Below are 22,516 nucleotides of genomic sequence, written 5' to 3'. Positions count from 1 at the left end.
TTAAGGATATGGCTTTCCTGGGTCTTTCCTCTACACAGGCAGGTACATGTTATTAAACTTGTTTTTCTCCTGTTAATTTGTTAATCTATCTCAGTCAATTTAATTACCCCAGCAAATAATCTAGAAGGGAAGAAGGAAAAACTTTTCCACCCTTGCATCACTATGTTAATCTTTCTGGAACACTGATGTTCTGAAGTTCTTCCATATTCAAAAATTTGTAAAGACTTCTCATTGCTCGGTAGATAAATCTGGGTTAGGGATCGTTCAGGGGAAGCACTCAGGGTCATCTATGACCTTATCCCAATTTCCCCTCAATTTTAGATCCCAGATCTCCCCACGCCCTCTGTATAGAGACCTCCTTTGGGACAAAAAGACTAGCTGCTGTCCCAGAAATACACTTCATCTAATCTTGCCCTTGTGTCATTACTCAAGCTGTTGCACCATTGAAATGTCTGTCCTTATTCATTTACAAAATCTTAACCATCCTACAAGATGCTTTCTAACCCCACCAGTTGGGTGAAACCTTGCATGACCTACTTTCTACCATCCAGGACAGTAATAGATAAGAAAACGGACAACGGGAAGACAGTGGCTGTAGACAGAGCTCCCTTCTCAGAGTGTTAAAAGGGAGGATGCCAGCTAAGGATGCTTCATTTTTAAATTTAAACATCATGACATTTACACTGTATGTACTCCACTTACTTTTCAGCCATAGAAGTGTTGAATTACATGATTTGTAAGGTCCTATCTAACTCCATTATTCGAGAAGTCATTCCTCTTACAGGAGCTGTTTGTACTTTTTCAGGAAGACATAAATAAACACCTACCTCTCATAGTATTCACTGCTCCCTCAAAAAATGAATGGAAGAGGCATACTGAATGTCAGCCTCTCTTCCTATTTGGGGAAAACAGAAATAAAGTCCCTTTTGGTACATGTCTCTTCCCTCCAGTGGAATCAATCAACCTTTAGAACTGTATTTGTTCATCCATTGACTTTCCTAGAGTGTGGGATAGTGCCAAACTCTGCCAAGAAAACAAGAAACAGTATAATGGATGACGGTAGACGGTACCAGTTTAGAAATTTGCATGCAAGGTGATTTTTAAATTATGGTTTATTAAGCATAACATATGAATAAATTTCCAAGAAACGGGCTACACACAAAGGCGTAATGAATATAATCATCTTCATTTCCAACATTTCATTTTGCAGCTCCATTTACTTGAAATGATCTGATGCAAAAAGATACTGTACGACACATTTCCTTTCATGAGTGTACTTAGGCACTGTGAGAGAACACGGGATCATTGCAGTTCGATTCGATAGTGGGTAGAAAAGTAAGGAAACATGCAGGGTGGATTTCGAGCTGACGCCTGTGTCCTGCGTTTTGTGCAGTAGTCAAATGAATTTCACATTATCTTGTCCCTAGGTATTGCTCCAGCAGAAGTGTCAGGAGATGTCATTATGCTGTCATCTGGTCTGACAATCATATTAGTAAACGCCAGCAGCTCCATAGGTCATGCATCTTTCTGGCAAACGCTGATGAGTATATTAACATATACAGCATCACTTTGTCAAGCCTGCTTGTTAATCTACCTTTACAGAGCACAGTGGTTGATGGGGTTGAAACGTTCCCCTGGTTAGGGCATGCCACAGCCCCAAACCAGAACCTGTGGTAGAAACAGCAAATTGGTTGCAAGGTTGGAGGTGGAAAGTCTCCTTTATTTTATGAATCCAAATATCTATGGGTTGCTGATAAACTCTGTACACTCATATTTTTCTAACAAATGATTCTCTGGAAAAGCTTAAGAACACCAAACAGATACAAGATTTCCTTCGCGATGGTACAGAACATGCGGTAATCCACAAATCAGTCTGCTTGGTGCACACTACCTGTGTGGCCTTTGACTAGCAAGGGTAGTCGACTGCTCAATCTTAGTTTTCTTATCGGTAAAATGGGACTCATTTATCGACCCATGTGTTCATTCATGGACTTCCTCCTTCCCTCCCCAGACTGGAAGGTTCTGGAGAGTCAGAGTTCTGTTACCTAGGTACTTTCTCCCTGAAGCAGGTGTTTCTCCCCATCAACCTGATCGTCCTCCCACTGCTATAGATGTGTTAGGTCCCACGTTTTCCTGCGCTACAGGTCACCATACAGGTACCATCTCTGGTGTTCTCATGGATGTCGCCCTATTACCAGTCCGTTTGCAGCCCTGTCACAAAGGGTCATAGTCAGTAATATTATGCTTTCTCTTATCTGAAGAGCCTGTTTTCATAAGCCATGTGATTTGTCCAGGGTCATTCACTGGGGTCTGCTTACCCATGCAGAATGTCTTTTGCCTTACTCAGGCTGTCATCAACCCCCCGCCTCCCCTGCCCTGAAGAACACACAAGCCCTGTGTAAGAGTCCATCAGCAGTGGCTACATGGGAAGAAAGGGGTGGCACTGGAGTCCTTCTGGGGACTGGACATCCCAGCTGAGGACTGGAAACATTACCCGAGAACGAAGTGGAGCCTGAGTCAAAGGCAACGGCTGGTCTGAGACATGCCAGGCTGGAGGAATAAGCAGAAAGAGAACATCAGAGCATTGGAAGCCAAGGGTGAAAGCAAAAGAGATGTGGCCAACTGGAAAATAAAGTCTCAGTCCTTCAAGCAGATGAAAATGATAATGACACCAGATTGCTTGAAATCTTACCAAATATCAGGCACTATGCTAAGTGCTTTTCATGCATCATCTCATTTAGTCCTCAAAACATCTCCAAGGGGTATTATTATCCCCTTCTTAGAGATGAGGACACTCTGCTTCACAGTTAAGTATCTTGCCCGCAGACACACATGCAGCCAACAAGTGGCAGAACCAAGATTCAGACCCAAGGTATCCAATGCCAGACCTCAGTGTTAACCACTCCTGGCATAGCCTCCCTGCCGCCAAAATCAAGAGCGGTTCCTGGAAGAAAGGAACAGAGGGATGTTGCCTCCCTACATGTGTTAGAAACCCATACTCTGCACTTTTGCAGCTTTACTTCACTCTTCTTAATGAAATAATTTCTATTTCTGCCCTTTTTCTTTCTAAGGAGCAACTTTAGATGCTTTGGGCCATGAATAACCAACACTGAACAAAAGTATCAGGAGGGCTTCATCCTCTCCTATAACAACACGTCTAGAGACAGGTCAATTTGGAAATTTTAATTCAATGGCACAACTATGTCCCATGTTTCTTCTCTGCCCATTCAGCCAATCAAGGAAATTGTTCCTCACAATCACAAGATGGCTGCAGCACCTCCAGGTATCAAACTCAAGTTAAGGGTGTCCCTTAAAGAAATGGACACCCATTTCTCCCACACATCTCTATTTAGTAGAGAGGAAAACCTTTACCATAAGCTTCTTTGAATAAATCCTCTTGGCCTTTATGTCCATGTCCATGCCTAACCCAATCACTGGCAAGAAGGATAGAACTGCCATGAGTAGCTTACATCAATAGTGATTCACTCGTGGATCTAAGGAGGGCTTTAACCCTTTTTACCCACATGGGGAAGCAAAGTCCAAAACAAAAGCAGGGAGGAAAAAGTTGTGTTTGTGGGGTAGGGAAGCAGGCTACTGAGTAAGCAAAAAAGTACCTGTCATGCTGGAGTGGGAGGAAAGAGATTGTTGGATTATTTAATCCCTTCCTATTTTTTCCCATATGATTAATTATGCAAACTGGGAATAGACATAGACCAGAAATAAAGAAACTCAGGGAATCACATTGGGAATCACATCCACCACACAAATGATCTCTACTCGATTTGTTCAACGGATTTGTTCAATGGTTCTACATGGATCCCTGTGGACCCTTTAAAAACATAGTAGTGGTCAAATCGTATCCCCCCCCCCCATTGTTGTTTCACTCCCAAAGAAATCTCCTTTTGGGGGGATCTTCACTAAACTCCTGTTGAAGAATACACACATAATAATAAAATAGTAAGGCCATCATCCAGTTGCATGCCAATCACATTCACTCCACCTCCGGACATGTTTTCATTTTGAGGGGAACAAGTTAGCTATTATGTGTCACGATGATTCCACTTCAAACAGCACATCTTTATATATAAGAGATGCTGGGAAACTTAGGATCTGGGTGACTTTTTAAGCATGTCAGATGTATCCTGTTTACCAGAATGGTTCCAAGCAGAGCTTTTCAGTTTGCATGCGAACTGCATGAGAATATGTAATCAACTGGGTCCCCTCCTTGGTGGCAAGCAAGAAACCAAATGACTCCATGGAAATTTATGTTAGCAGTAGAGTTATTTCTACCTCTGAGAGGAATCCTTCAAGTCAGCAGATTATTAGGCTGATGTTAATACAAACAAAGTTGTGAATTCCCCCACTGTCTTTCCCTGCACTTAATTCTAACCACATACTCCTCACTCAGGAAGACTGACCTAGTTACTAGCTCTATTCTGTGACTCATTGAATGCCACACCCACCTCCTGCTCTTGAATCCTGGCCATCGGCTCCCACTTCTTTAGGAATCATATAAGATTCAAGTGAGTCAGGAATGGCCCCCAGCTCAAGATACTTCATTTTTAATCCTTTGCTTCTCTCTGTGACACCTGCGGTGAGTATGGATATCCAATATGGGAGATATGGCATGGGGGTGTAGGGCAGTTGATAAACTTGCCCACAGTATACCTGTTAACTGATTTGGACACAAATCCTTCTGCATTTAAATTCTTAATCCTTCCTACTAAACCAGGCTTTTATATTTCAGGACAAGTTTTGTGGAGGAAAAGAGACCAAGAGCAAATGGGTCTACTAATAAATAAGAAGTCCAAAAACTGCACCCCTTTTCTCTAGCATCCTTCAACCCCCATGGCAAGATGATAAGGATCAATGGAAACCAAGCTATTCACAACAAGAGTTGTCACACTATTCATAAAAAGCCTACATGTATGATATTTGTTGCCATGTTGAGCCTCACATTCCAGTGGTGCTATGGAGTTGTTACTGATTTTACAGAATCTCTGAGTCCTAATGGAAATCCACTCTGTGAACATGAAGTCTTCTTCGCTGAACAGCCTTCCTCCTGGTTCCCCAGCAGTACATGGTTATGGTGGGTCATATGCTGTTCCTCCATCTCCAAACACTCAAATGGGAAGCACATCCATGGAAGCACTGATACTGAAATTGATGAAATGCCTCATGTAGATTCTGTTCCTTTTCCCTAGCCATGCAAAGACTACAATGATTGAATACATATCCAACACTGAATATCTGTGATATTCAGGCACACTTTGGGTACTTTTATTATAAGATTTTATTTTTATTTTAGAGGTAGAGATGGGCAGGGGAAAGAACAGGAGAGGGACAAGCAGACTCCATGTTGAGCATGGAGTCCAATGTGGGGCTCGATCCCATGATTCTGAGATCATGACCTGAGCCGAAATCAGGAGTTGGACACCACCCAGGTGCATCTGGGCACTTCTACCTGCCATTTCCTTTAAATCTCATAATGAACAACATTTGTCTAAACAAACGAGCCCTGAGAAATTAAAGGATTTGCTCAGGCTTATTCAGGAAGTGGCAAAGCTGTGTGATACAGAGCCAGGCCTTTCCCCTCACGTCTCATGCTCTACATACGACCTCACTTTTTTCCCATCTGCACTGACATATAAATATATAAAATAAATAAAATATAAATAAATAAAAATTTATTTTTGGAGAATTATTATATGCACGACTCCACATGGAGGGTCTTGAGCTGGGCCTTTTGATCTGGGCAGGGTTCAGATAAGAAGGGAAGCAGAGAAGCCACTGAGGCTGGGAGAGAAGTAATTGAGGTGTTTACTTTTCTTTATTTGCTCCGCATATTTTGCATTTTTTTAAAAGAGGCACAAAACTGAATTCAAATCAAATCAGAACTTCTTTGAGTACTGAAGCTTGGTGAGACTGGCAGCAAGCCCTAACCTTGACCTTAACTTGGATTTGATCCTCAAAGCAGCATCCCTGTGAATGGATCTGTTTATATGGTGAAGCTTCCACAGGAATGTGTTTGTTTTAGGGGAGAATTTAGGGAAAAAAATTGGAAATGGAGACCAAAAACCCCCCCAAAAACCCAGTTGTCCAGCTTTCACTTACTATCCTCAGTTTTGCTTTTTTTTTTTTTTTCTTTTCTATCAAACATGTGTTTCTATTTTCCCTGTAGACAAAGAAACCAACTGGCTCAAGCCTTGGTCTGTGTTGTTTCTGGAATTCCAGCAGAACTCGGCCAACTGGTAAGAGGTTCTCCCCCGTTATTCATCTGTACGGAGACATCATCAGGGGCTGGGAAACTGTTTCCCCCATAGGAAGGTTCATCTGTCTTCACAGGTCCTGTGGTGGACTGGTAAAGACAATATGGAAAAAAAAATACAGGGACAGTCATTAGAACTAACTTTCTTGTGACATATAGTTAGGTCTTATCCCCTCTGTGGCTTGAATGTGTCCTCACAATCCTGAAGTGTGCTTTTCTACAAAAGAATAGGTGGGCATCTCTTCCCTGTTATGCCCACACAGGCCTATAACCTCCAATCCTTTCTTTGGTGTGTCCTAATATATATGACAGAAATACAAAATGTATTTATGAATAATCTTAAAAGTCTCACGGTTCACCAGGGAAATTGGAAAAAAAATATCTCCATGAATACTCTTTAATTACAACTGTGTGGTTGTGACAGTTGGTGCTAGGAAAGGTGAATCATAAACTATAAGAATGGTTTCACATTATCCATCCATCCAGACTGAACTAGTCCATAATGAAGATAAATGTGCTATTTGTAGACCTAAAAATGAAAAGGTAGGGAATATTGATCTGAGAGTAAGAAAATCATCAAAAAGTTTAAACTCACTATACCCAGAATTAAACAATTGAAGTTCATAATTGTTCTTCAAAAATGTTGGCTAAGAAAGCATTATCATGGAAAAATGAAATGTTATCCAGCAATCACTCTGGATTTCTCAGGCAAAGTGAGGAAAGCACAATAGACAGATATGACAAAGGTACATGAGTGCGTGTGTGTGTGTCTGTGTGTGTGTCCAGAGGTGAAACAGTGGCTTGAAACAATAACCACCATTTATCTGCATATGGTTACACAATATGGACAGGGCTTTGCAGAGGTGGCCCACGCCTACTTCACAAGCCATGAGCTGGATCTTCACAAGGCTCATTCAACCAGGAAGTTGGCTGAGGTTGGACATCCAAATAACAAATCCTGTTATTCACTGTCACGTCTCGGGCCTCAGCTCTGATCGATGGAATGCTGGGCACTGACTGGGCCTCTCTTTCCAATTGGGACAGTTAGGCTACCTAAGTTGTGACTAGGGTTCTACAAGAATGTAAGGGCTAGAAATTTCTGCTGCACGCTATTAATCAAAACAAATTTCCAGACAAGATTCAAGGAGATGAAAGTCAAATCCACCTATTCCTGGGAGGAGTAACACATAGGTACAGAGATGGAAGGAAATGTTGGAAGCCATATTTGAGACCAACTCCTACTATTTCTTGTGTTAGAATAATGACAAAGACTCTCTTCTTGATCAAAGTCTAGCCGGGCTCTGAGAAGGGAGCCCTCTTTTCAACCAGTCCTCAACATTGACCTATAGAAACTGCAGCTTACAGCATAAACAATTTTGCTCTATCATCCACACTAAGAGACTTGAACACATACTAGTGTAGTTTCTATCAGTTCAAGGCTGTGTCTCTAGGATAATGACCTCCAATCTTTTTAAATGGCTGCCAAGATAATTTACCATTTGTTCTAGCCAAAACCCAACTATAGGCCTCTGACATCCGTTTTCTTAGAACATTGGCTTTAGAAAACTTGCAGCTGTAAATCCTTTCTCTGTTCCTTTGAGATATATCTTCTACAACCCTGGAATGTCTTTTCCAAGAACCTGGGGCCATCCCTTTGAAACATAATCATCAAGAAAGATAGAGCCCTTGTCTCCCAATCTCTGCGGAGGAGTAGGAGGCTAACTTCAATAAACATCAGTCAGAGGACACCGATGGGCTTAATCACATTGTGCAGTCCCTCTACCTGGTTCTTGTCATTTTACACTTCCATGACTCTGAAACCCTGTTCTCTCCTTCTCCCTCGTTATCCCTTTAAAATGCCTGGTCACTTCTATGGAATTGACTGGATTGGAGTTGAGCTCTGTCTGTCTCCCCCTCTACTGCAGTAGTTTGAATAAAATCTGTCTTATAGTTTTTAATGAGAGTCTGGTGAATAGTTTTTCTTTGCCAGTGACCCTAGTGAAAGATACTGCTGAACTAGGGTATTTACATTGAGGATGGAGAGAGGGAAACAGATCTGAGATGTATTTAGATACTAGACTCAAAGTTCTTGGAGATTAAGGAAATGAGAAAAAAATCAAGAGTCACAGGTGAAATTTAAGATTCAGATTTTGAGCACTGAACCTGGCACCATGAAGGGGAAGAGTAGCCTGGGTTCAGTTCCTAAATGCTGATTTGGAAAAATCTTCCAAATGGAGATGCCTGTTAGGCATTTGGGTGTATAACTTTGAAGGTCTGAAAAAGATGATCAAGAGGAGATCATCTCGAAACCCTAAACATTTCAGGGGCTAATTAGAGTCGTGTCAGTAGTTGAGACAAACTAAAGAGAGCTCTTAGAAGGAAAACAAAACAGGGCTTCAAACATTTGGAAATTGGTAAATAGAAGGAGCAGCCAGAGAGAACCCAGCCAGAGAGGTCTGGGTAGCGAAGATCACCAGGCTAGCATCCCTCCATGTTACAGGAGTGATGGAGGCTGGGCTTACATGCAGGCCATCCCAGCAAATGAAAGATGTTCTTTCTGACAGCTTCAATGTATCTGGGAAATGAGGAAATTTTGGCTGCTGAGAATAAGAGCAATAGAAAGAATAAGACAAGGTAGGAGGAAAGTGGGAAGGTTTACAATATCTGTTATAACAAATGAGAGGGAAAAAGAAAACCTGAATCCAGTTCAAGTTATATTCCCAGGACACCACATCCAATGGTATAAAGATAGGAACTGGCTGCCCAGTACCCAGGATAAATAAGACTAACTCAATGTTCTAGTACAAAAAGATGGAGTCTCTCCAAACTTCATTTGTAAAATACATCAGTATATGCTTGGATATATTCCTTATTCTTGGAGATTATCTGTCTAGAGGTTGGAGAACATGTGGGAAATAACAAATCCTGTGTTTTGGTTGTTTTTATCTTTTTTTTTTTTCCTGTTACTGCATTAAAATTCTCCAAATCACACAATTTTCCCTATGGTGAAACAATGACTAGAGGGGTTTCCTGACTTTTTATGAACAATAAGTAATGCCAATAGAATCCGTTCTAAGCAGATAGTTCTGTCTCCACAGTCTACCCTCTGTCCCCAGCCATGGATAGGATTTAGGTATGTGCTCTATACTCTTGAGTTCCAAGTCTGTAAAGCAACCGCAAATACTACTGAATGCCCATCATATGCTGACACTGTGCTTCCTTACCTTTCACAACTAGATATTTAAGAGTTCTTAAACTTAGGGTATTGAAAGATGTACTTAAATAACTGCCTGGATGAGATTTACCAAGGAAAATTCTAGTTTGAAGGCCATATATAATCCTCAACCTGAATTCATGCATCCTCAGAGAAAGGATCAAATGCTAAAATGTTGAGGTATTCCCAGAAATCAGAAAATACCATGTCACACTCAAACAGTGACTTAGCCCCAATATCTGAAGTGAGCATAAGAGAGACATGTTTTCTGTGTCCCTTTCTTACTTACTGGTAGTGAATATAGACTAAATGTACATTGTTTTAGCATTTGGTGACTAGGACTATATATTCCTTTTCAAAATTAAATAAAAAGGTGGTCTTTGTTGTAAATCTTCCATGTCTTTTACTCACTTTTTTCTCCTAAAGCTTATTGGCTCATGATAAATGAAAGAAATGTCCCATCTCTGTACCAGCCAACAAGGTTCAGATGATGATTGGTAAATAATTCAATTTTTAAAGGAAAAGGTGACATGAGCCAGATGTCTCCAGAATATTTATCTTTTTCCCTCTTTTTTCTTTTTCTAATTAGCCCCATGCAGCCTCTTTGAAAACACACAGGAGACAAACATGATTTCAGATGACATCAGCTGGCAAACAAATGTGGCTTTCCTTTATCCACTCTGATATTTACTTTTGTTTATCTAAATCTTAGATAAATGTAATTTTGTTCACAGAATGTAAGCCATTGTGAAGGCAAAGACTGTGACTTTCAAGTTATTTTTTCACTGAGAACCCAGAATGAGTCTATGATCTTGAAGAGGTCCAGTGGACAAAATCATGTTTTGATCTGTTGTTCTTGAAAAAAAGATTGATTTTATTTGGACACTTCCGGGTGCCACCAATGCCACGGGGAGGGGAGCTTTTCAGCCAGAAAGTAGGTTTTATCTTCGTAGAACAAAGCATGAGAAATATGCTTAATTTTAGTTCTTTCTTTCTGCCTTAGTTTTATGCTGGAATTACAGATAGAAAGAGAATAGTAGGTACTAAAAGCAAATGCTTATATAGTGATGATTATGTGCTAGACATTACAAGCTCTCTGCATGGATTAACTAACTTAATTCCCTAACAACCGTATGGAGTAAGTAACATAATCGTGTCCTCCTTTTTCAGACGAAGAAGCAGAAGCACAAAGAAATTAACAAGCTATACAAGGTCTTAGCTTGTCTCTTGGGGAGCTGGTCTGTGCTCCTGATCAGTTGACTGTGATGCTTCTACTGAGTAAAATACAGTCATTATCTGCACAGAGGGCAGGCTGGTGGGGGACAAAGATCCCTCCATAGATATTTATAATAAAAGGTGGAAATGTAATAATCAAGATATGGCCAAATGTCATGGGAACCCAGGTAGGATATGCCTGAACCAGCTGGAGGAGAGAGCGATCTGAGAACACCTCCTGCAAGGGGAGTTCCTGAGCTGAGCTTCAAAAAAACAAGAAAGCATGAAAGAGGCAAAGGTGGGAACATGCAACCATACTTCTACAAATTTAAGATGTGATTGATTGTAAAAATCTCCATTGTTGTGCACATGCTAGGAAGAACAAATGCTGTCCATGACCATGTGATTCATCATCAGTTGAAATAAGCTTGCTGACTTCAGAGATACTACAATGGGGGAAAAAGTGAACCCTAGAATAGTAAAATATGGTACAAGGAGTTTGATACAGCTAGGGAATTAAGTGAAAGAGAAAAAGAAGGACGTTGTTGCAAAATCCAGCCCTTTGGTGGTGAGGGAAGAGAAATAACACCAAATCTGAGTTGTTTTTGAGATAAATCCACAGGATTTGGTGATCACCTGGTGCCTCATGGACTTCCAAGTAGTTGCTAAGTAGTTATGATAAGTAATACTGGGTTTTGTACTTATGGAAGAGGTATAAAGCTATAGATAGTCAGATAGATAGATAGATAGATAGATAGATAGATAGATAGATAATAGATTGATATAGATAGATAAGATAAATAGAGATATATAAAGAGTAAATCAACTTAAAGAAAAATACTAAGTTGTAACACAAGTAGCATATAGCCATGATCTTCATTTTTGTGAAGATAGTTCTGATAAAAACTCATAAAGAATAGCAGGGTTTTGGCCTGGATATATGGATGTGAGCATTCATCATGGAGATGGTAGATGGCCGAATATGGGAGGGTGGTCACCCCCAGAGAAAGTGCATAACTTTGCTACAAATTGATATGGAAAAGAACAATCTTCCAAATAAAAAGAGTGAAACATTTAAATGTACCTCAAGGACAAGGTGGGATAAGTGTCCTTGGCATCCAGTCTAAGCAAGAGATATCAGATTAAATTCATCTGTCATTTCCCGAAATGACCTTATGAGCTCATAAAATCACTTCTGCCAAATGAAGTGTGTCTGGCAGAGGAACACTCGAGCCTTCATGAATGGTGGCTATTGCAGAAGGTGGTGAAAAGTGGGAGCCAGACTCATTAGTCACCGAGGGAATAACAGAGCTATCTATAGAATGAATGGAAAGTTCTGAAACTTCGCTGATTTCCAAGGTCAGCAGGGCATATCCACAAATACTTACTGAGCACCTACTTGTTGCAAGGCGTACTCCTTCATGATTCCTTGGCCAGGCAGCCCAAACTCAGAGCCATTAAGTATGGATCTCATTTCATCTGATAACAGCAGTGGTGATGTCACTTTTGGCTTCTTGCAGATGTCCTTCAAAGTGCTTGTACACAGGAGCCCACAGAGGATGGTTGTAAACCTCACTGCTTGCCAAAAATGTGGGTGGCAGGCCAGGCTCCCTTACTCAAATCACACTCAGAAAACACAGAAATCCAAGCTGTTGCCTGATATTCAACTAAAGAGTGTTTAGATTGTACACTTAGCTCGGGTTCTTGCTATGAGGTCTCCTTCCATTTATGAGCAGACCTCTATTCAGGAGGCCAACATGACACTATGTCTTGCACAGACTACAAACCCCTCACATTCCTTTTGGAGGAGACAAGTAGTGTCTTTCTGTTTTATAGATAAAATACTTAAAGCACTAGGAAGTAAATTGAGTTGCCTGAGTTCTCCTAAGTTAATCTCTGAAGGGAGAAAGATCTCCCCCCACCAATGCTTCATAAAATTGTGAGTTTAAGAAAAAATGACTCTGTCTTGGGGTGCCTGGGTGGCTCAGTGGGTTAAGTGTTAGCCTTCAGCTCAGGTCATGATCCCAGGGGCCTGGATCCAGCCCCACATTGGGCTCCCTGTTCAGCGGGGAATCTGCTTCTCCCTCTCCCTCTGCCCCTCCTTCTGCTTGTGCACACCCTCTCATTCTCTCAAATAAATAAGGAAAATCTTTAAAAAAATAATCTTGGAAAAAACATGAGGTAAAGATCAGTCAGACTTGACTCAGGTTTGCTAACACACAAGCAAGCCGTTAATGCTATAAAAAAATATCATTCAATCATTGTATGATTTAAAAAACCTATATGTAAGATGGATGGATGGATGGATGGATGGATGGATGGATGGATGATTAGTGAATAGATACATGATAGATGATGGATGGATGATACAGATAGATACTAGATACATGAATGGAGAGAGAGAGTGCACACTCAACATTACTTCACACTAAATACTGAAGTGTGAGTCAATCATAACACAACGAAAAAAATACTGAATTTGGCCTCTTTAGAGCAAATTCATGGCATCAGCCTCTCAAGTTCTTGAGGCTGCCTTGCCTTCATATAGCCCTTATGGAGTTATAAGTAATAGTACCATGATTATTAATAACAAACATTCTACTTAATATTAGTCATTGGGTTCAGAATTTTACATAGAGAATCTCAGGCAATCCTATGACAGAGATGATTGGACTATTACCCTTTTTCAGATGAGGAAAATGAGGTGCAGAGATATTCCCTCCATGGTCTGAGGTCACATAGCCATCATGTTGAGAAAACACATACCAAAGGCTGTGTATTTTTTACCACTGTGCTTGAGACATGGGGCATGAGGATATTTGGGAAGTTGCCAAGTGAAATACATAACAAACACATATCAGTAAAATACATATAAAGTGCATAAACATATAAAATGAAATTTCCTGAAGCAAATGGCACATCATCAACCAATAAGCACATCTTGCCTGTGACTTGGTTTTAATTTCAGGGAATGACAAATCCTAGCACTGGTTTCTACAGAGCCATTTGTGCCGGAGTCCTGGAGGGTGCTGGGAAATGGGGTGAGGTCTGGGTAGCATCTTATTGTAAAAAGCCACAGATACTCACTCCCCATCTGCTCCCCCTGACATCAGGGCAAGGCTCCAAAAGCAAACCTGTGCTTGGGTGGAGAAGGAGGCAATGGATTAATGTTCTTGCCTTCGGAACTCACATGGAGTGATGTGACCCACCCCTCCGCCCCCACCAGTCATGGCAGGGGAGGGAAAGCCATAACAGGAAATATAGTTGCAAACCCAAACAGGGATTCTTGGAAAGGAGAGCAGAGGACACCTCACTGGAAATGAGAGTTGTGGGGACTGAGGGAAGTCAGGGAGGAAGAACTCTGTGTCTACTGCTAAGTTATATGAAGATACCGAATGGATATGCAGATACATGTTGAGAGGGCAGCTATCTACACACCAGACTTACAGCCTAGGCAAATCAAATGGGTGTGAACGTGTACTAGAAGGACGATTACATTATTATTCTTTGCCACATATTTATTTTCAATTTACATTACCATTCCCATTTGACATTATTATACTTTATAGGCCTTTGACTTCATCTACGATAACGAATAGCAGATGTTAAATCATCCGCAGTCTGTGGGACTTACCTGCCCTGTCTTCACCTCTGTCCCAAGTGGAGATGGAAGTGTCTCTGTAATCCACCCTCTTTGTCTTATCTTGACATCTGCTACCTTCTCTCTGCTGACTCAGCCTCCAGTCTGTATGCTCAGGGTCACCCCTTCCAGATAAGCAGACTCTCCACACTCAGCGTCTTCACAAATGTCTTCTCCTCCTCTGTGCTTGACTGAATTGTGGCCATCCCAACTTCTCATAGAGAACCACAGCCCACTCCCATTCTAGGTATCTCAGGGTCAAAGCCCGGGCTTGTTTCTTACTCCTCAGAGCAGCTTCCAGAACCAAATGAATTCTTCAACTTCAAATAAAACTCTGTTTCTTCAAGATTCATGTCGAGTGGCTGTGGCTCTCTTTACTTTTGGTGACCTTTGTCCCTGTCATCTAATAAAAGGAGGGGAGGACCTAATATAACATCACAACCAGTCTTTCTTTGGTGGGACCACATCTGGTCCATGGGAAATGCCAACCCAGTTGTCACTCTTCCTGACTCCAAGAGTGCAGGAGGAATCTCTCCTTTGACTAGTTAGCCTTTGGGACTTCTTAGAAGGAAGCAAGACCCTAGTATTTTCTCTCATATAACAGGATTCACAGAGGGAATTCTCCAGAGAGTTCCATTGTTCTCTTCCACCCCTCTTTCAGGAGAGGACATCAAACATGACTTTCTCCAGGGAAAAACCTCCTTTAATAGATATCTCTCCTCATAGCCAACAACTGGTATTTTCATTTTATTCCCTCCATGTAGGTAAGGGGTCTAAGAAGCATAAATTGGTTCTAGTTTTTGTGTTTTTGTGTTTATGTTGGATATTTTCTCTGATAATTTACACTCCCTCAGGCTCCTCGCTTTGGAAGCTGATATCTATTGTCTTAGGGTCTTGGCATCTTGACTGAGTGTTTACCATGTGCCATTAATTTTCACACAATAATCCAACGATTGTAAGAGAACAGCAGCATTATGATTATCCCCCATTCACAGATGAGGACAAGGAGGCATAGGGAGCAGTAAGGTGAACAGTTCAGTCTCACACAGTAAGGGACAAGTCTGGATGTTAAACTGTTTCTTGGACTTTGGAGCCCAGGCTATTATACTGCTGTCTATATTCCTTTTTTCTGTTTAAGATTTTATGTATTTATTCATGAGAGACCCAGAGAGAGAGGCATAGGCATAGGCAGAGGGAGTGGGAGGCTCCCTGCAGGGAGTCTGATGTGGGACTTGACCCCAGGACCCCAGGATCATGACCTGAGCCAAAGGCAGATACTCAATCACTGAGCCACCCAGGTGCCACTGCTGTCTATATTTCTTGAGTGTATTCATTTAAATAGGTCTCTTCCTCAAGTACTGAAATCTTTAGTGCCGAGCTTACGGACCTCTGCCCCACCCCCAGGGCTGCCTGAATGGGTTCAGCTTCCCTGTTGACAGTCTATCCAATGGTCAAGTGGGTTCGGCTGTTCTGATGACCCCAGCTTTAATTCTTTGCAGTCACTCACACCCCCAGCCATCACCTCCTCTTCATACAACTCACTACATACAATTCTAATAGTTGTATCACATTATCTGTATTCCTCAGATAATCATATCCAGACTGGCAGTCCCTTCTTGATGCATCCACATATTTTGTTTGTATCAGTCATTTTCTATACTTTCCCTAACCCATCCTATTTCTTTCCAATCTTGCATAGCCAAGTTTTTGGAAAGAGTTGGCTAGTGTGCTTTCTCTGTTTCATTATCATTCAATCTACGGAAACATGACTCTGCTTCCATTGTCTCTTTGCTCCAGATAGCCACTACTGTGGGATAACATTTGTAATAAGTCCTTTTTTTTCTTTATCTCAGCTGAAAAATTATCCCCTTAAGGAAGGCTTCCCTAAGCCAATATAACCAAGTGAGGCATCTTATGCTAAATGCATCCATGGTACCTGTACTCACCCTGTCATAACATTAGTCCTTTCCAGAATGTGAATTCCTTGAGGACAGGAATGGTATTTTGTATAAAGGGGAATTCCCTTCACTTAGCAGAGAACGTGACAAACTGCAAGGGCTACTCAAATACTTGTTTGTTTCGGTTTTTTTATTGCTCCATTTGACATACAACAGTATGTAAGTTTAAGGCATACAACATACTGATTTGGTACTCTTACATTGCAAGGTGAGTGCCGTAGCAACATACTTAACATTTTTGTCAGGTCATAATTGTCCTTTCTTCTGGTACATGGAACAAGTATAATCTAGTTTCTTAAGTTTGATGATTATAATAAAGTTTTGTTGTGTATAATCACTGTACTATGTATTAGGTCTCCAGGATTTATTTATCTACTACAGATTTTTCTTGATTTACAATGGGGTTACATCTTGATAAACCCAATCATAAATAGAAAATATCATAGGCTGACAATGCACCTCCTACACCTAACCTACCAGACATCATAGCTTAGCCTCATCTCCCTTAAACGTGCTCAGATCACTTACAGTTGCCTGCACTTGGGCAAAATCATCTAACACAAAGCCTATTTCCATAACAAAGTGTTAACTACCTTGGGTAATGTATCGAATACTCTACTGAAAGTGAAACTCGGAATGACTGAATGTGTGCAGAATGGTTGTCAGTCTATTGGTGGCTTACTTCATGATGGCGGGGCTGACTGGGAGCTGTGGCTCGCCACCCCGCTTGATGACAGAGAGTCGTACCATTTATTGCTAGCCCCAGAAAAGATCAAAATTCAGAGTTCGGTTTCTACTGAATGTGTATCACTTTCTCATCATCAGAAAGTTGAAAAATCCTAAGTGAAAAAAATGGTAAATTGGGGACCATACACAGTGACACGGATGTATCCATCTCCCCCATTCCCCTACCCCACCGCCCCTGGTAATCACCATTTTATGTTCTCCTATTACAATTTAGGTTTGTTTGTTTGTTGTTCAATTCCACATATAAGAGATATCGTATAGCACTTATCTTTGTCGATATGATTTATTTCACATAGTAGAATGTCCCCAAAGTCCAGTCCATTAGCATGTTGTTGCTAATGGCAGTATGTTCTTTTTTCTCATGGCTGAATAATATTCTATTAAATGTCTATACACCCCACATCTTCTTTATCCACTCATCTATTCATGGACTTTATCCACTTACCCATCCGTTTCCACATCTTAGCTATTGTGAATAATGCTGTAGTGGGGAACAGTCTGGAGCTTCCTCAGACAGATTAAAAATAAAATCCCATACAATCTAGGAATCCCACTTCTGGATATATATCTAAGGGAAATGAAAACAGGTTACTAAAGACACATAAGCATTCCCATGTTTATTGCAGCATTATTCACAATAGTCAAATACTTGCTGATTGCATAAAGGACACGGCTATAGAGGGATCCAAGGAGCCCGGCAGAAAGATGGATGAAGAGACAGGTAGATATAAAGTTAAGAAGGCAGCTTTGTAGAATAATCCAAATGGAAGGAAATGTGTGGAACTTGGCCTCAAGATATGACTGGGAATCTTGCAGGAAGGAATTGAGGGGAAAACACTAGTGAGCAGTTGTCAGGGCAATTTTCACTTTCCAGAGGGAGAAGGAAAACCAAAGAAATGCCTCATGTTATTATTCATGAAAAGAGCTTAATGGCCGAGTGGGAACATTTGTTAGGGGAAAAACTGAAAGGAAGAGTTTAAAAGCTAAGACAGCCTGGTGACTATTTTAGAATAGCTTGCTCAAAGTCCAGGATAAATGCATGCCAAGGAACCAAAAGACCTGGCACTTTAAAGAAAACAACAAAAGCACACATACAACTCTTCATGGTCAACTGGCAAAATAAAATAGGTTTTTCTCCTGCCATTTTTCAAAAATGGAAAGACAGGCTAAGTGAGGAAAACAGGAAGGCATACACTAGAAATTAGACATGCCTAAAAAAAAAAAAAAAAAAGAATTTAAGAGAGTATTGGTAAGGGACTCCAAGGCTAAAAATAATAGACTCTTTATATCCACTAAAAAGGCAAGGTCAGTGAGAGGCTCAGGGAGCCAGTTAAGTGGATGTTGTGCAAATGTAGAACTCAGATGAACTACAGTAGCACCGCCACCAACAAAACAACATTTTTAGTGACTACTAGCCATTCACTAGACACCACGCCAAGTATTTTACATACATTGCTTCCTTTAATCCCCCCAACTTCCTTCTATTAATCCCATCTTACAGATGAGCAGACTGAGGCACAGAAAGGTTACGTATTTGCCCAATGTCACACCATTGGCAAGTGATAGGTTTGAGATAGGAACACATGTCTGAGTTTAGAGTCTGCATACTCCATGCCTTAGACTTTGCTAGCAAATTACCAAATAGATCAGAGTTATTGGATCAATTACTGAAAAACACACAGAGTGAAACTGTCAAGCCAGATATAAATATAGCACGTAAAGACCAGATGGCACCTCCATGAGAGGTCACTGGAAAACTGTGGGATTATTGACATAGCCTGTGAGCTGGAGAGATGAGTAATGTGATCTATGCTCCACCCTCAACTTGCTCCCCACCCCCAAAATCATCCCAGGGGAAACTACAGACCAGTGAGTTTAGATTTCATACCAGATAAATTAGAGCCACCTATAACCAAAGTTAGTTAATGGGTATTTAACAAAATATCATCTAGCTAAAAAAACAAACAAAAAAACCCCAAAAAACAAACCACATCATGGTTTGTGAAAAAAGAAAGCATGCTTGTCTCCTTTACTAAAAGGAGTTCCATGCCTTAATTTGCACCTTCAAAGGGTTAAAGAAAAAACGAATGGCTTTGATAGATTTTGACATTATTTATTTTGACATTATTTGAGACCTTGCCTTGCTCCAAAGGGGCTTAGGAGAGCTGAAGAAAACCCAAGTTAAATTGAAAGAGAAAGCAAGAGAAGACAAGGGAAGAGGGGGAACAAAAACTATGGCCGGAAATTGCGCTATACTCTTTGTTATATTGGTGCACAAATTTAGATTCACAGCTTTCTAACATGTAACATGCCCATACATACAGGTACAAAAAGAAACACCATCAATTACATAATTTATTGTTTCAAAGAGATGAAAGTAAATCAACTTTTAGGAGAATCTATTTGTTGTTGATACTAGCACCAGGCAAGAATTGATTGTGGGGGTTCTCATAAAGAGGACTGTGTCATAAAACTAACAACTCATCATCAGTTATGGTGAACATGGTGCAGAGTATCAAAAAGGTATTTCTTGGGGCACCTGAGTGGTGCACTAGGTTGAGCTTCCGACTCTTGGCTTCAGCTCAGGTCTCGATCTCAGTGTCAAGCCCCGCATCAGGCTCTACACTCTATGCTCTACGCTCAGCCTGGAAGCTGTTGGAGATTCTCTCTCCTCCCTCTGCCCCTCTCACTTGTGCTTGTTCTCTCTAGCTCTAAAACAAATAAATCTTTCTTTAAAAAAAAGCTCTTTTTTACATTTACTCTCAATATAGATGGAAAGCATCAAAACAAAGCCACGTATATATTAAAAAACCCACAGGGGGCAGACTTTGATGCCTTTGAAAGAGTTTTGTGCCAAAGACTGATTTCTTTATTTGGGTTACTAAAGGATTGTACACCGGTTTAATTACTGGTTACTTGGCAGGGAAAATTAGGGATAAATTGTCAATTCTCTGAACCAAGAAGTATTAATATCTTTCTCAGGAATGAGTATGCAATCTGAAGGGATTTAGGTTTAGAGTGAAATTTTTGGGATTGGTGTTGGTGCTAAATTATCTGGAATTGTACGCTTATTCATTTACTTACTCACCAAATATTTATTATACACTATTATTTTCCAGGCAAATATAATATTAAGTTCTGAAGCTACATTAGTCTTCTTCTTCATGGAAATTCCATTTTGCTGATAAACCACAGGACTTTTTCATAAAACTGGACAAGAAGGCAGAATGTTGTCAGATGCTTTCAATGAAAAATGCAGGCTGGTTGAACTTTGTGCAAGAGATGCATTCCTGAAAACCTACCATTATTCAAGACTAATTTTCCCTTAGGAACAAATGTAAAAGGGGAGTGGAGAGCAAATTTAATTTGGAGACCATATACTCTTTCAAGTGTTATTACATATTTTTGCTTTAAGACCACTTTTTATTTCCTCAGCAGTGTCTCTAATGTTCTCTAGTACTCTCTCCAAAATTAACAGCACAGCACATTTTCGTAGTTTGACCTACTTTATAGTGTTTTTATCACATCCAACATGTTTCTCGAACTTGGTGATTTCCAGGTGCAATTTTCAGCTGCAGCTCCAGCCCCATAGTGTAGTGAACATTTGGACGACATTGTTAAAGGAGTTATTTTGTCAGGACTGCATTACTAATAAGAATGCATATTAAGGGGCACCCGGGTGGTTCAGCGGTTGATATCTGCCTTTCGCTCAGGTCATGATCTTGGGGTGCTGAGATCGAGTCTTGTATTGGGCATCCCTCAGGGAGCCTGCTTCTCCCTCTGCCTGTGTCTCTGCCTCTCTCTCTGTCTCTCATGAATAAATAAATAAAATCTTTTAAAAAAAAGAATGCACATTTAATAATAAATTACAATGAAGAAACATATTAAGACCAACATAAGGCTTACCGAAATTGCTCAGGAGTACCCACCTGTACATGTTAATTGTCATACTGCTTCATGAAATACTGACAAAAATCATAAGTATTGTAATTTTTAAAAATATTTATTTATTTATTTATTTTAGAGAGAGAGAGCATACATGAGTGGGGGAGGAACAGAGGGAGATGGAGAGGGAGAAAAGCAGACTTTGAGCACAGAGCCAGATGCAGGGCTCAATCTCAGGACTCAGAGATCATGACCTGAGCTGAAACCAAGAGTCTGCCACTTGACCAACTGAGCCACCCAGGTGCCCCTGAGTGATTTTTTTTTTTGATTTTTTTTTTTTAACCAGACAAATTATAGTACAATGTGGCGATGAAATTAAAAACTTACTGTTGAATCCTGTCAATCTGTAAAATTTTGCAGTTTCCAACTTAAAAAAATTGAGATCTATATACTTTATTTTGGCATAAAACATGCTAAATAATATTTTGTACACACTACTTCAGATTCGTCCAATTCATATTCACATAAAATGTGACTGCTTCCTTGGAACCAGGCAGGCTTGACTCCTAGCTTCACCTCCAGTCAAGAGTTATACATCTTTGGCACCTGGCTGGCTTAGTTAGTTAATCATCCAACTCTTGATTTTGGCTCAGGTCATGATCTCGGGGTGGTGAGATCAAGCCCCACATTGGGCTCTGTGCTTAGCACAGAGTGCTTAAGATTCTTTCCCTCTCCCTCTGCTCCTGCTCTTACTCACACACTCTCTCTCTCTCTGAAATAAACAAATCTTAAAAAAATAAAGACTCCTACATCTTTAAGCCTTAGAATCAAGAGTCATAAATTAGGAAACTAGAAAGTAAATAAAGCTAAGGAGATAGGTCCCAGGGATGAACTACCAAACAGTTGTCCTTCATCCCAATTAAGTCTCTTTTTGTTTAGTTAGTCTTGATTTTCAGAAACAGTTTCCTTTCCACCTTATCTGAAGGAGCTATGTTCTAAGACCCCCAGTGCATGCCTGAAACCTCAGACGCACCAAACTCTGTATGTGATATGCTTGTTCCTATACATATATATCTATAAGGTTTAATGTATAAATTACACACAGAAAGATATTAACAAAATAACTAAATAAAATAGAACAATTATATCAGTACACCATAATAAAAGTTATGTGAATGTGGTCTTTCTCTCTCAAAATGTCTTATACTTACCCTTCTTGCAATGAAATGAGCTGATAAAATGTCTATGTGATGAGGGGAAGTAAGGTGAATGATGTAGGCTTTGTGATGTGACATTAGGTTACTTTTGCCTTTTTGATGATGTCAGAAGGAGGATCATATGCTTCTGGACTGTGGTTTAAAATGGATAATAAAAACACAAGAAAGTGAAGCTAAGGATAACTACTACACTGTTGTGAAATATTTTTATTGGAATCCCCTTGAATATTGCCTAAATCATCATTACTTCCAACTGAGTAGGTTAGAGTGAGGTTCTTCTGTCCAAACAAACCATGCATTTCATTCCTTGCTAAGTAAAGTGATGCCCACTATCAACATTCTTATCTAGTCCACAATTACAGGAAGAAAATC

At 40.3% G+C, this 22,516-nt stretch overlaps 2 long non-coding RNA genes across 8 annotated transcripts in view; one reads left to right on the top strand and one right to left on the bottom strand.

The window, feature by feature from the left end:
• LOC144310891 (uncharacterized) overlaps positions 1–11,149 on the top strand; it is an 89,264-nt gene extending 78,115 nt beyond the window's left edge. For 6 of the 7 annotated variants that reach the window (XR_013376521.1, XR_013376522.1, XR_013376518.1 and 3 more), the window contains 5 exons: positions 2,348–2,806; positions 3,072–3,283; positions 4,748–5,089; positions 6,182–6,251; positions 10,653–11,149. This is a non-coding gene — a long non-coding RNA (uncharacterized LOC144310891). The remainder of the gene's footprint in view (positions 1–2,347; positions 2,807–3,071; positions 3,284–4,747; positions 5,090–6,181; positions 6,252–10,652) is intronic. The other variant, XR_013376520.1, reaches the window with a different exon arrangement.
• Positions 1,116–22,184, bottom strand: LOC144310893 (uncharacterized). The gene is made up of 5 exons (XR_013376551.1): positions 22,139–22,184; positions 14,332–14,740; positions 6,115–6,358; positions 2,495–5,157; positions 1,116–1,668 (listed from the first exon to the last, which is right to left on the bottom strand). It is a non-coding gene; the product is annotated as an uncharacterized LOC144310893 (long non-coding RNA).
• Positions 22,185–22,516: the final 332 nt, after the last annotated feature.

This window comes from Canis aureus, chromosome 3, assembly GCF_053574225.1.
Source record: "Canis aureus isolate CA01 chromosome 3, VMU_Caureus_v.1.0, whole genome shotgun sequence".
NCBI lineage: Eukaryota > Metazoa > Chordata > Mammalia > Carnivora > Canidae > Canis > Canis aureus.
This window is presented reverse-complemented; position numbering and strand designations above follow the sequence as displayed.